The sequence below is a fragment of the Emys orbicularis genome, chromosome 19 (genome assembly GCF_028017835.1).
Source record: "Emys orbicularis isolate rEmyOrb1 chromosome 19, rEmyOrb1.hap1, whole genome shotgun sequence".
Taxonomy (NCBI): domain Eukaryota; kingdom Metazoa; phylum Chordata; order Testudines; family Emydidae; genus Emys; species Emys orbicularis.
Genome location: NC_088701.1, coordinates 2,892,553 through 2,905,673, shown reverse-complemented (window position 1 = coordinate 2,905,673; position 13,121 = coordinate 2,892,553).

Sequence of the window (13,121 nt, the reverse complement as noted above, 5' to 3'; positions counted from 1 at the left end):
GCTATCCCCAGTGTACAGATGGGAAACTGAGGCACGGAGAGGCTAAATGACTTGCCCAAGGTCACATGGCAAGCATGTGACAGAGTAGGGCTGGGCTGCTGTGCCCTGCCTCTCTTTGCATAGGTGAAGTCCAAGTAAATGAAATGCCGGGGGTGGGGGGTGTTGTCACCCTTTAACAAGCATCTTAACTATGTATTTTTTTTAAGTTACCACAGAATAAAGCCCCCATCACTGAACTTCTCATTGGTGTGTCATAGTCCCTGTAGTGCAAACACGGAATGGGGAGTCTCCTGAAGCTCAAGCAAGAAGGGGGCCTGGGTGCAGGAGGATCTGAGTTTTGTTCCCAGCTGCTGCTGTGAGATCTGGTGTGTGGCGGGAGTGATGATAGCTGTTCTACTTGGAAATTCACTGCTGATTTTTAAGACTCTGGGTCGAAAGCAGCCAAATTCTGTGGTTTTACAATCACTTTCTGTGGCGCAGTGCAAACGGTGGTGGAATTGTAAGCTGTCGCTTTACGTTGGCTGGGGTTTTCCTGGGCCTGGTTGCAGGGGCTCTGTAGGGAAGTGCGTGATCTGGGCCGAGCAGCCAGGTTCAAGTAAGGTGGGGTAAATTGCATTTCTCTGCCTTAGGGAGCAGCCTGCATTTGTCTCTCTCTGGTTTTGGGTCCTTGTGTGTTCTCGGTCTGGATTCGAAGAATAAAAGTTGTGAGATGTCACAACCTTCCAACGAGAGTATTTTGGGGGTTTCATCTAGCTTCTGTGTGCATGTGTTATGATCAGATCAGTGACCTCCCCCCAGCTCAGCTGAGCCTGCCCTCCTTTTCTGACGGCAGCTCCCTGCATGATGGGAAATGCAGTGGTAAGCTCCCGGGGTGCACTCAGAGGAGGTTTGTGGCAGGAAGGGAAAGGAGGACTGGGCAGGAAGCAGAGTGGCAGAGAGATGATGGGGAAGCAGCTGCTGTGGGACAGGATAGAGCTGTGGGCTGCCTGGGGAGGGGCTGTCTGGCAGAATCCAGCCTCCCTCCCCCCCATGCAGCTGCAGCAGGATCCGACAAGGGGGTGGTTTGGGCAGAATCCAGCCCTCCTGCCCCCGGTGCAGTGGTATTAGAGAATGACTTCCTTTCTAGCAGCCGCCCATCAGAGACAGGATGCTGGCCTGGGGCGGATGGGCCCGTTCTGCTTTGCCGGTTCCCAGGCCACAGGCGAGGTTCCGGTGTTCTCACGGGGGCCGGGCACCCTCGAGCGCCCATGAGCCGGGGGAGGAGGGGGGCAGGGAGCACACACGGACCTGGTGAGGGGCAGGGAGTGCACATGGGCCCAGTGGCAGGGCCAAGACGGTGATAGTTGTTGATCCTGGTTATTACGGCAGTGCCTTGGGCTGCAGCGCTGTACAAATACTAGCAGGGCCCTAGGGAACTGCCCCCCAGGGAGGCAGTGGGGTGTAATGGTTAGAGCAGGGGGGCTGGGAGTCAGGACGCCTGGGTTCTCTTCCTGGCTCTGGGAGGGGAGTGGGGGCTGGTGGGTTAGAGCAGAGGGGGCTGGGAGCCAGGACTCCTGGGTTCTATCCCCAGCTCTGGGAGGGGAGTGGGGGCTGGTGGGTTAGAGCAGGGGGAGGTGTGGGCCAGGACTCCTGGGTTCTATTCCCGGCTCTGGGAGGGGAGTGGGGGCTGGTGGGTTAGAGCGGGGAGGGGCGGAGGAGCTGGGAACCAGGACTCCTGGGTTCTCTCCCTGGCTCTGGGAGGGGAGTGGGGGCTAGTGGGTTAGAGCGGGGAGGGGGCGGAGGAGCTGGGAACCAGGACTCCTGGGTTCTCTCCCTGGCTCTGGGAGGGGAGTGGGGGCTAGTGGGTTAGAGCGGGGAGGGGCGGAGGAGCTGGGAGCCAGGACTCCTGGGTTCTCTCCCTGGCTCTGGGAGGGGAGTGGGGGCTAGTGGGTTAGAGCGGGGAGGGGCAGAGGAGCTGGGAACCAGGACTCCTGGGTTCTCTCCCTGGCTCTGGGAGGGGAGTGGGGGCTAGTGGCTTAGAGCGGGGAGGGGCGGAGGAGCTGGGAACCAGGACTCCTGGGTTCTCTCCCTGGCTCTGGGAGGGGAGTGGGGGCTAGTGGGTTAGAGACCCAAAAGAGTTTACAGTCAAAGAGCCTTAAGGCTTGAAGTGCAGCCTCCAGAGTGCAGTTCTCATGGGATGGGACTTGCACAATGATCTTCCCCTCACCTCCGTGCAGGGCTATCTTTGTTCCAACAGGTGGGGAAACTGAGGCACAGAGGGCCAGAGTGGCTTACCCAGCAAGTCACTCCAACTACTAGACTCACTTCTCTCCTAGAGCTTGGCTGGATCCCAGGAGTCCTGACTCCCTGCTCTACCCACTAGACCCCACTCCCCTCCGACACCCAGGCACAGACCACAGGAGTCCTGACCCCCAACAGCACCTGCTCTAACCACCAGACCTGGGAGGCGGTTCCCGGTGGCGCTAAGTGGGTCTGAGGCGCGCCCTGTAATTGCCCAGCCTGGGTCTCTGCAGTGTCTGTCTGGCCCCTCCCTGCCCGTGCTCTGAGGTGTGCAGGGAACGTGGGGAGGGAGCGGAGGGGACCAGGGAGGAGACGAAAGCTCCTGGGTTGAGACGCCCTGTGCATTTACCTACACGTGCTCATGCAGCTTTCCACTTGGGGCTGGGGGTCAGGACTCCTGGGTTCTGTCCCTGGGCCTGGCAGGGGGTGGGGCGAGCTAGACGTTGAAACAGGAGGGTGACTGGGACTCAGGACTCCTGGGTTCTCTCTCTGGCTGGAGCAGGGGTGAGGTGGGGGCCGGGGTGTGTGTGTAAATTGCTTTTCGAGGTTGTCGAATCCTACATGTGTGTGTGTTTGTGGGTGCGCGCACGCGCACACACACACACTCTCTCCCCCTGCCCACCCTGGGGGTCGGGGTGTGTGTGATCCCTCTCCCATGTGGGGGATTCTCTTCCCTGGGGGGGCAGGGAGATGACTTCTCTCCTGGGGGGGCATAGGGAGGGGGGTGCATTACAGAGGGGGGGTTGGCCCCCATGCAGCCCCCCCCCCAAGCTCAGCCCTGGCTGCACATGGGCTCACACACCCACTGCTCAGGGAGGTGGCCTGGGAAAATGGGGAGCCGCCCCCGGGCACTCATGGCCCCCGCCCTGGTGAGGTGGCTCCAACGCTGGGTGCGGCGCCAGGCTGGGGCGCGGGGGCCACAGGCATGTGCCCCAAAGGGCTTTGTAAGGATTTCCTGGGGGGGGGGGGGCAAAGGGGGCGCCAGGCGGGTCTCTCAGTGCAGAGGTTTGAAGGGTATTTTATGGGGGGAGCATATGGAGGGCACATGCTGTAGGGGATAGAGGGGCAGGCAGGGGCACATGTGGGGAGGTGGGACAGTGGTATATAGGGCAGAGACCGTTTGGGGGGAGGCAGGTACTATTTTGGGGGGGGGGGCTGGGAGCCAGGACTCCTGGATTCTATGCCTGGCTCTGGGAGAGGAGTGGGGTCTAGTGATTGGGGGGGGGGGGGAAGTTAGGAGCCAGGACTCATGGGTTCTCTCCTTGGGGGGAGTGGACGGCGCAAGGGGAAGGGAGCCTCCAATCTCTCTGAGGCAGCCGCCGCCTCCCCCGCCCCCCAGGGCACCGCCTGCTTCCTCTTCCTCTTGAGGCCCAGCCAACACCTCCAGGCGTAGCCTGTACAGACAGGAAGGGCGCCAAGCGTGGGGGGGGGGGGGAGCCTTGAACAATGGGGGGGGGGTAGCCCCTCTCTGTATTAACCCCTTTTCTCCAGCTCCTTCAGGGGAAGGGGCCCAGGCCATTGGGGGGGGAGGGCGTGGGGGTAGAGAGGGGGCACACCCCTGTGGGGGCTGCTAGGGCATCTCTTATCGGCTGGCGCACACAGGCGGGCTGGTGGTTACAGCAGGGGAAGGGGCTGGGAGCCAGGACTCCTGGGTTCTCTCCTGGCTCTGGGAGGGGAGTGGGCTCTAGTGGCTAGAGCGGGGGGCTGGGAGCCAGGACTCCTGGGTTCTCTCCTGGCTCTGGGAGGGGAGTGGGCTCTAGTGATTAGAGCAGGGGGCTGGGAGCCAGGACTCCTGGGTTCTCTCCTGGCTCTGGGAGGGGAGTGGGGTCTAGTGGCTAGAGCAGCAGGGCAGCCTGGGGAGGCGGGGGGGGGTGTCTGTTGATGACACCCCCACCCTGTGGCTTCCCTAGGCCCGTCACTCTCACGGCCCCACGGGTGGCTGCCTATGGGGCCCTGGCCCAGCACCGCGACCTTTGGAGCCGGCTGCAGAGGGGTTTGCTCCATGGGTCATTGACCAGTGAGCTGGGGCCTGGCCCAAAGCAGGACAGTCCTGGGGGGACACGACAGAGACCAAACGCAGGATCCCCCCAACCTCTAGTAGAGCTAAACTGATGGGGGGGGGCGGGGCGGGAATGGGAGCCAGGACTCCTGGATCTCTGAGGGGAGTGGGGTCTAGGGGTTAGAGCAGCAGGGGGATGGGTCGGCTGGGAGTCAGAACTCCTGGGTTCTGGCTACGGGTGGGGGTGGGGCTATTTACCTCGCCAGCCCAAAGCTCCGGGTCCGACTCCCCCCTCCCCAAACGGCCCCCCTCCCACGCTGTCCAGTGCTGGGCTCCAGCTCCGGGCTGCTGTGCGGTGACCGGCTGGGCCCCGTGTGGGTGGGCTGGTGAGGTCAGGGGCTGGGCGCTCCCCACCCTGGAATGGGGGAACACTCCTACGCGCCCCAGATCGACGCCGCCCCGGGGCCCCAGGCTGAAACTGGCAGTGACTGAACCAGCCGCTCCGGTCTGCGTCCTGGCCCCATGGGAATGGGGAGTGCCGAGCGGCGGGGCCAGAACCCAGGCGCCCAGACTCCCAGCGTCCCCTGCTCCAACCACTAGGCAGTGACATGTGGCAGGAGGCGAATCTAGGTCAGCGTGGAGCCGGCTGGGCCCTGCCTCACAGGGCGTGGGGACCTGGGAGCCGAGATGGAGAGAGACTGGGGGAGGGGGGCAGGTTGGTGCCTGCCCACTCCCCCTGCCCCCCACATGCCAGCCCAGCTACACAGCCTCGACTCTGCCCCCCACAGCCTAGCTCCCCGGAAGGTGGGGGGAGGGTTCCTGGCACCGGGGCGGGACAGGCAAGAGGAAGCCAAGGCAGCGCCAGAAACACGTCTCCATGGGTAAAATAGACTCTGGTGTGTGTGTGTGTTGGGGTGGTGCTCTCCCTCTTAACGGCACACCCCCCCCCCCGCACAGGGGCAGCGTTCTCCCCCCCAAGGGGGGGGGCTCTGTGCTATGGGTGCTGTGCTGTGAGCCCCTTTTGGCATGGGGGGGGGGCTTGGTACTCTACATGCCCCCCCAGATCCTGGCTTTGATGTGCCTCCCCCCCACACACACACACTGTGCCCCCCAACTCGCCTCACACCCAGGTCACCGTGGGGACATTTACCCCTGATGCCGCCTGTACCAGGGTGTGTCTGCCAAGGGGGCTGGTTTCTCCGGGGGGGTTCCCCAGTGCTGGGCTGGGGGGCAGGGAGCTGTTGCTTCCGCCTAGTAACACAATGGCCAGGCTGTACCCCTGTCTGGGGGGGGGTTCCCCACTCAGGACGTGCGTGGGCGGGTACCGGGGAAAAACTGAGACGCCGGCTCCACTTCCTCCTTCCGGGGTTTTGAGCGTGAACCCCGGCGGTTGGCGGGGGTGGGGCTGAGCTGTGGTGAGAACGGGGAGGGGGAGGGCTGGGGCCAGGACACTTGGGTTCTTCTACTCCTGGCTCTGGGAGGAGAGTGGGGTCTAGTGGTTAGAGGCCGGGGGCGGCTCGGAGCCAGGACGCCTGGGTTCTGCCCCTGACTCTGACACTACTTGTCTGTGTAACCTTTGGTGCGTTACTTCAGCTGCCCCCCGCCCCTTAAAAAAGTGGTTCGAGCCCCTCCAGTGCCAAAGGCTGGGTGCAAACGCACAGCATTCCTGCGCCACCATAAAAAAGGGGAGTCCCTGGTGATGGCCCCAGCACGGCACCTCACTCCCGCCCCGCAGCCCCCCTGCTAGCCCAGCCCTGCCCCCCCCCAACTCTGCCGGTGCCCCTCACTCCCGCCCCCGCAGCCCCCCTGCTAGCCCAGCCCTGCCCCCCCAGCTCTGCCGGTGCCCCTCACTCCCGACCCGCAGGCCCCCCAGCCCGGCCCTGGGCTCCCCCCCCCAGCCCTGCCGGTGCCCCTCACTCCCGCCCCACAGCCCCCTGCTAACCCAGCCCTGCCCCCCCAGCTCTGCCGGTGCCCCTCACTCCCGACCCGCAGCCCCCCAGCCCGGCCCTGGGCTCCCCCCCCAGCCCTGCCAGTGCCCCCTCACTCCCGACCCACAGCCCCCTGCTAACCCAGCCCTGCCCCCCCAGCTCTGCCGGTGCCCCTCACTCCCGCCCCCCCCGCCCCCCCAGCCCGGCCCTGGGCTCCCCCCCCAGCTCTGCCGGTGCCCCTCACTCCCGCCCCCCCGCGCCCCCCAGCCCGGCCCTGGGCTCCCCCCCCAGCCCTGCCGGTGCCCCTCACTCCCGCCCCCCCCGCCCCCCCCAGCCCGGCCCTGGGCTCCCCCCCCCAGCCCTGCCGGTGCCCCTCACTCCCGCCCCCGGGCTCCCTTCCTCTGTTGCTGCTCCAGCTGCAGGAGGCGGGTTACACTGGAAGTGACGCTGAGTTCCGGGGGGGGGGCGAGGAGGGGGGGGTTCATTGTCCTGAGTCCCGCAAGCCCCGTGGGCGGGGGGGGCCGGGGGGGGGGAGGGGAACGGATGAGCCCGCAGCTGCCTGCTGGTCTCTGGAGCGAACCTAGGCAGACAGCGCCACCTAGCGGCGGTAATGTGCCTAGCAACCCCCCCGCCCATGACCTCGGAGCCAGGACGCCTGGGTTCTCTTCCCAGCGCTGGGGGGCGGGTCTAGTGGTGCGAGCAGGATCTCAGGACTCCTAGGTTCTCGTCCCCTCCCCCACTTATGCACTAGACCTGCAGGACCTCAGCTGTCAGTGGCCTGGAGGAAAGGTTGGGGGGAGGGGGCGTCCATCCCTATCCCATGGCTCATGCCCTAGCTAGGCCCAAACTACCCCCCCCCCCCGTGCCGTCTGCCTCCCACTCGCCCGTGTGCCCCCTGGCCGCACACCAGCTGAAGGACCTGGCCTGCAGCGGGCGCCGTGCCAGCCCCGCTGTGCCACTGGCAGTTGAGGAAGAGGGAGGGGGGCTGGCGCAGTGGTTGGGTCACTAGCAAGGGACCTGGAGTCAATGCCCTGCTCTGCCACAGACTCCCTGTGTGACCTCGGGCCAGTCACTCTGTGCCTCAGTGTCCCCATCTGTACAGTGGGGATAGTAGCCCTGCCCTGCCTTACGTGGGGGCGGGGTTGTGAGGATACATAGCGTAACGACTGTGAGGTGCTCAGACACTCCGGCTGTGGGGCCTGTATACGTACCTTGGCCAGTGGGTTTCAACCCTAGTAAAACCCAGATTTCCATGGGGTCCCACCTCCATTTGACATTTTGTAGGGGGTCTGCAAATAAAGGAAGGTTGAACAGCAGGTCCTGAGGCAGCGCCGGGATTCACACGCGGGTGGGGACGCTGCCGTTCCATCAGCCATGGCCTCAGTGCACAACTCGAGCACGCCGCTCTGCCGGAGGAGCTGCCACCAGGTTAAACAAGGCCAGAATCTGCATGGGGGGGTCCAGGCTAGCTGCTGTCATGGCAGTGCTGGAACTGGGCCCCTGCCCCCCACGTACTGAGCTGCAGAGTTAAAATGTTGGCCGGAAGGGAAGGGTTAACGCTGGCCAGTGAGGCTGCCAGGAGTCCTGGCTTCCAGCAACCCCCCTGCCCCTCCCAGAGCTGGGGAGAGACCCCAGGAGTCCTGGCTCCTGGCACCCCAGCTCCACTCTAACCACTAGACCCCACTCCCCTCCCAGAGCTGGGGAGAGACCCCAGGAGTCCTGGCTCCTGGCACCCCAGCTCCACTCTAACCACTAGACCCCACTCCCCTCCCAGAGCTGGGGAGAGACCCCAGGAGTCCTGGCTCCTGGCACCCCAGCTCCACTCTAACCACTAGACCCCCACTCCGCTCCCAGAGCTGGGGAGAGACCCCAGGAGTCCTGGCTCCTGGCACCCCAGCTCCACTCTAACCACTAGACCCCCCTGCCCCTCCCAGAGCTGGGGAGAGACCCCAGGAGTCCTGGCTCCTGGCACCCCAGCTCCACTCTAACCACTAGACCCCACTCCCCTCCCAGAGCTGGGGAGAGACCCCAGGAGTCCTGGCTCCTGGCACCCCAGCTCCACTCTAACCACTAGACCCCACTCCGCTCCCAGAGCTGGGGAGAGACCCCAGGAGTCCTGGCTCCTGGCACCCCAGCTCCACTCTAACCACTAGACCCCACTCCCCTCCCAGAGCTGGGGAGAGACCCCAGGAGTCCTGGCTCCTGGCACCCCAGCTCCACTCTAACCACTAGACCCCATTCCGCTCCCAGAGCTGGGGAGAGACCCCAGGAGTCCTGGCTCCTGGCACCCCAGCTCCACTCTAACCACTAGACCCCACTCCCCTCCCAGAGCTGGGGAGAGACCCCAGGAGTCCTGGCTCCTGGCACCCCAGCTCCACTCTAACCACTAGACCCCACTCCCCTCCCAGAGCTGGGGAGAGACCCCAGGAGTCCTGGCTCCTGGCACCCCAGCTCCACTCTAACCACTAGACCCCACTCCCCTCCCAGAGCTGGGGAGAGACCCCAGGAGTCCTGGCTCCTGGCACCCCAGCTCCACTCTAACCACTAGACCCCACTAGCTGGGAATAGGATCCAGAAGTCCTGACTCCACCCCCCCTTTGCTCTAACCCCAAACACCAGGCAGGCTGTGTGGGCCAGAAAAGCCAGCCCCGTGTTAACCCATTAGCAACACCCATGTTAGACCCCAGTGCAGATTAGGCAAGCTGCCGCTTTAGCCCTGGCTTGCTGGTCGAGGTGAGCCCCAGACGCCTGCGTGGCCCTGCTCAGCGCTGCATGTCCTGGCCACCCAGGGCTGATGGTTAGCTGCCCGGCTCCGCTCACATCTCATGCTGGCATCAAGCAGCAGGAGATTTGCCCTTTACTTCAGTGGCAGCAGGAGCTGCTCATCATGGAGCTCCCACCCCGTCCCCGCTTTGTGTTTTACGCCAGCAGCATGAAAGTGGCGCCAGTTTCCCAGTCATTAGGCCGCCCGCGAGGAGGCCGAGTTTAAAGCCATGGAGGTGAAGGGACCCGCGCCGGGGGTGACAGTGAGCTGGACCCAGGCTTGGAGTCCGGTAGATTCCTGAGCGCCGTGAAAGGTTTGTAATTCTGAGCCAATATAACATGTCCCTGGGCTAAATAACCAGCTGGATCTTCGTCCCCATGCCCCAGCCACGCCTGCAATGCAGCTGAACCTGCCCTTCAGTGCTCTGGTGCGAAGTTTGCAGAGTCCTTTGGAGTTTGTCCGTCCAAATCGCCAGTGAGACGCGCTAATTCAGCAGCGCCCCCCCCCCCCCCACTTCCTGATACTTGACCATGGTTTCAAGGCTGGTTTACGGGGGTCAATGAGCAGGAGCTGGTCGCTTACACTGGAGCAGAGCCGTTGAAGACTCTGAGCCGGATTCTCCCCACATGTAAACTGGTGCAAATCCATTGAGGTTCATGGGACAGGGCTGTGAGCCCGCAGTCAGAGAGACCAGAGCGTGGCTCTTTAAGGGTATGGACTAAGGTCTCTGGGTCAAAGACGCGTCCTGATCTAGAGTCAGAGGTGAGTTCAGCTTTACGCCAATGAATCTGGCTTGGTGGGCTGGCTGCCTTCCTCTGAGCAGCTCCACAAAGCTCTGCCTGCGGCTTCTGCCCCGCAGCCACCAGCACCGCGCATTAGTTCGATGGCTCAGAGCAGAGACACCTAGTTGAAAATCCAGCACAACACGGAGAAGGTTGCAGCTGCCCTTAGCCTTAGCATGGCAGCCTGGAGCAATGCTGCACCTTGAGATGAAGGGTGCACCCCACAAGGCATGCTGGGCTCTGTAGTTTTGGGGGGACACCCACCTGCCTTGGCGATTACAGGCTGCAGGGGTCAATCATAGAATCATAGAATCTCAGGGTTGGAAGGGACCTCAGGAGGTATCTAGTCCAACCCCCTGCTCAAAGCAGGACCAATCCCCCACTAAATCAAATGAGCTAGATCAAGGCAGAACCTAGCATGCTGGGAACTGCCGGACACTGTCCCTTGGGTTAAGCAAACCAGCTGCACAGTTAGATCTGCCAGGGAAGGGAGGTGAATGGGGACTAAGCAGCTCTCCAGCGATCGTCACGTCAAGAGACATTAAATCAATGGTGGTCACCTCATGCTCTGTCTTAATTATACCCCAGCCTCCGGTCAGTGCTCCCTTATGCGGGCCCACCCACTGGTGGGAATGGGCGTCATTCGGTCAACTCCAGTGGCTTCTTCGGTGGAGCTCCGTCCATTTCCACCGGCTGACGGGTTGGCGCTGTCTCGCTCCTCACTGCCCTCCAGGATGGGACCTTGTAGGGCTTCCTCCCTTAACCCCATCCAGAGAGGCGGATGCGTCGTTTCGTAGAGGGTGTTGCCACGGTGGATAGGTCAGGGTCCAGCTCCTGCTGTGACTCATGAGGCTGTTTTGTTCCAAGCGTCAGGTCTGCCACCACCAGGGCAGAATCTCAGGGGCGCTTCCTCCCCCAGATTGGATGTTTAGACCGATGTGAACTGACTTAAATGGGGTCACAGCTGATTTACACCAGCCGAACACATAAAGATTAAAGCTTGAAGGGATCAGTCCGACGTGCTGCAGAACACAGGCCAGAGAACCCGGCCAGGAAGTCCAGCACAGAGTCCGAGAACATGTGGTGGAGCAAGGGCAGAACTCCGAGAGCCAGAGAAATTGAGACCCCCAGGGTCAGGTCCTCCTTGGCAAAGCAGTTCAGCATCTGATCGAGTGGTTTGCTAAACTGGGGACTTAAGCACCAGAGAGGTGTGTACAGGGATGGATGGATACTGATAGAGAGCCATAGACAGATAGATCTGTGTGGGGAGGGGATGGATAGAGCTGTATAGAGATAGATGTATAGATCTATATGGGGCTGGGATGGACAAATAGAGATGGGTATATAGATCTGTATGGGGATGAATAAATAGAGATGGGTGGAGAGATCTGTAGGGGATGGATAAATGGAAATGGGTGAACATGTCTGTAGGGGATGGATGGATGGAGATAGGCAGAGAGATCTGTAGGGGATGGATAGATGTCGATGGGTAGAGAGATCTGTAGGGGATGGATAGATGGAGATGGATGGAGAGATCTGTAGGGGATGGAAGAACAGACATGGGTGGACAGATCTGCAGTGGATGGATAGGTAGAGATGGGTGTATAGATCTGTAGGGAATGGATAGATAGATATTGTTGGATAGATTTCTATGGGGATGGATAGATGGAGATGAGTGGATAGATCTATAGGGGATAAATAGACAGAGATGGAAGGGGAGCTCTGTAGGGGATGAATAGATAGAGATCGGTGGATAGATCTGCAGGGAATGGATAGATGGAGATGGGTGGATAGATCTCAATAGGGATGGATGGTTGAAGATGGGTGAACAGATATGTAGGAAATGGATAGAAAGAGATTGGTGGATAGATCTGTAGGGGATGGATGGATGGATATGGGTGGAGAGATCTGTTTGGGATGGATAGATGGAGATGGGTGGATAGATCTGTATGGGGCGAGATATATGGAGATTGATGGAGAGATTTGTAGGGGATGGATAGATGGAGATGGGTGAAGAGATCTCAAGGGGATGGATGGATGGAGATGGCTGGAGAGATCTGAAGGGGATAGCTATATAGAGATGGATGGATAGATCTGTAGGTGATGGAGAGATAGAGATGGGTGGAGAGATCTGTATATGATGGATAGATAGAGATGGGTGGAGAGATCTGTAGGGGATGAATATATAGAGATGGAGGGAGAGATCTGTAGGGGATCAATAGATAGAGATGGTTGGAGGGATCAGTATGGGGATGGATGGATGGAGATTTATGGTGAGATCAGTAGAGGATTAATAGAGATGGTTGGAGAGGTCTGTATGGGGATGGATACATGGAGATGGGAGGAGAGATCCTCAGGGGATGGATAGATGGAGAGGGGTGAAGCGATCTGTAGGGGATGGATAGATAGAGATGGGTGGATAGAAGTGTAGGGGAGGGATAGAAAGAGATGGGTGGAGGTCTGTAGGGGATGGATAGATGGAGATGGGTGGAGAGATCTGTAGGGAATGAATAGAGAGAAATGGGTGGAGGAATATGTAGGGGATGGGTAGATAGAGGGGGTGGATAGAGCTGAAGGGTATGGATGTATGGAGATGGGTTGATAGATCTGAAGGGGATGGAAAGATAGAGATGGGTCATGAGATCTGTAGGGGATGGGTAGATGGAGATGGTTGGAGAGATCTGTAGGGGGTGGATAGATAAAGATGTTTGGAGAGAGCTGTAGGGGATTAATAGATAGAGATGTTTGGATAGATCTGTATGGGGATGGATACATGGAGATTGGAGGAGCGATCCTCGGGCGATAGATAGATAGAAATGGGTAGATAGATCTGTATGGGTATGTATAGATGGAGATGGCTGAAGAGGTCTGTAGGGGATTTATAGATAGAAATGAGTGGATAGATCTGTATTGTGATGGGTAGACAGAGGTGGGTGGAGAGATCTGTAGGGGATGGATAGATGGAGATGGGTGGAGAGATCTGCAGGGTATGGAAAGATAGAGATGGGTGGATAGATCTGTAGGGTTTGGATAGATGGAGATGGTTGGAGAGATCTGTAGGGAATGAATAGATATAAATGGGTGGAGGCATATGTAGGGGATGGATAGATATAGATGGTTGAGGAGATCTGTATGGGGATGTATAGATTGAGATGGTTGGAGAGGTCAATATGGGGATGGATAGATGAAGATGGATGAATAGATTTGTAGGGAATGGATATATGCATATTGGTGGAGAGAGCTGTAAGGGATGGATAGATGGAGATGGGTGGAGTGCTGTGTAGGGGATGGATAGACAGAGATGGGTGGATAGATCTGTGGGGGATGGATAGACACAGATGGGTGGAGAGATCTGTAGGGGATTAATG